A 1,921-nucleotide genomic window follows, 5' to 3' on the forward strand; every position below is an offset into this window, starting at 1 on the left:
ATCTTCCCAACCAACCAGGAACCTCCTACTATTGACATTATCTTCGTTTCAGATTAGGAGATTGTGGTTTAGGGAGACTAAGCATCTTGCCCAAGACTTACATGGCTTATATAGTGCTAAGTATTTGACACAGGACCGTCTGACCATCAGAAGGCTGTGTTGGCTTACTGACTCGGTGGCCTCTTTATCACAGAAGTAGCAAGAGCCTTATTCACTCATTCATTTCAGACATGTTTACTGAGATTCTACTGTGTACTGGCTGCTATGCATGTTGTGTGTGTGTGATACAAATACAAACACTCCATCTTCTGCCAGAAAAGGCAGACACACAGATGATAAAATGATCAGTGGAGAGGGGTAGCTCTATGGGAACCCAGAGATTCTCCTGATTGAGCTTAGGGGTGGCGGTATCAAGAAAGGCTTCCCAAGGGAAGTGGCTCTCAAAGGATGAGGGGGAGTTAGTAGGCAGAGTATTGAAGAACGACATAAATTCCAGGAAATAGCATGTTGTGCATGAGGCGTGTGGTGTGAAATGTGTGTGGAGTGTGTGTCTTAGCCATCCAGTGCTGCTATAACAGAAATACCACAAGTGGATGGCTTTAACAAAGAGGAGTTTGTTTCCTTACAGTAAAGTAGGCTAAAAGCCCAAATTCAGGGCATCAGCTCCAGGGGAATGTTTTCTCTCTCTGTCGGCCTTCTCATCAATGTTCCCCCGGACTAGGAACTTCTCGGCGCAAGGACCCCAGTCCAAAGGACGCGCTCTGCTCCAGGCACTGCTTTCTTGATGGTATGAGGTCCCCCTGTCTCACTGCTCATTTCTGTCTTTTATATCTCAAGAAATTGCCTCAGGACACAATCCAATCTTGTAGACTGAGTCCTGCCTTACTAACAACTGCCGCCCATCCTCCCTCATTAACGTCGTAGAGGCAGGATTTACAACTTATAGGAAAACCACACAATACCAGGAATCATGGCCCGGCCAAACTGAAACACACATTTTTTGGGGGGACATAATTCAATCCATGAAAGTGTGTAACACTTGAGGTACAGGCATGTGTGTGTCTGCATGTGAGTATGTGTGTGGTGTGTGGTATATTGGGTAGGTGGGCATGTCTGTGTAGTATGTGAAGAGTGTGTGAGGTGTGTGTGGTGTGAGGTGTAGGTGTGTGTGAGGCATGGGTATGTGTGTAGTACGTGAGGAGCATGTGTGTATTTGTGTGAGTGTGAGGTGGGTGTGGTATGAAGTGTGTTTGATGTGGGTGTATGTGTGTAGTGTGTGTGTGAGGTGGATATGGTGGCTTTGGGGGCTAGCAGTCTTGAGTTCAAATCCTCCTTCTTCCACCTATTGACTGTGTGATTTGGAGCAAGTTGTTCGATGTCTCTGAGCCTCGCTTTCCTCATCTGTGAAGTGGAGGCAGAGGCAGGAATGATGGGAGGATACATGAGCTAATAGTGTGTCTACCTAGTGCCTGGTTGGCATCAGGAAAGTCAGCTTTCTCCAGGTACGTGAATTAGGCCCACAGGAGGATAATCTTTCCTGAGATAATCAAGCGTAGATAGGATGGGACCTCATCTAGGTCTCGCCCCGTGCAAATGAAGACGGTATATGAATCAATTGTTTCTTGAAGGAGTACCTAAATACTTTGGTGTGAGTGCTTTCTGTTTCAAATGTAAGCTTGGGGAGAACTAAATCTCAATACTAGAAGCACCATAGATTGCCTTTATTGATCCTGATGGGTCTTAGCAAGTTCTCAAAAGAAAATGAATTCTAATGAACTCTCACTTAAATCAATATGGAAGTTTCAGGGGAAGGGTAGGAGTCCGGCGGCACATTCTAATTTCGATCATTTTTTAAAAAGTAGTCAAGACCCACCACAACCCCCTCCCCTAAATTTCAAAAATCTTAAATAGTTTAAGAATA

This window comes from Trichechus manatus, unplaced genomic scaffold (genome assembly GCF_000243295.1).
Source record: "Trichechus manatus latirostris isolate Lorelei unplaced genomic scaffold, TriManLat1.0 scaffold00103, whole genome shotgun sequence".
In the NCBI taxonomy this organism is placed as follows: domain Eukaryota; kingdom Metazoa; phylum Chordata; class Mammalia; order Sirenia; family Trichechidae; genus Trichechus; species Trichechus manatus.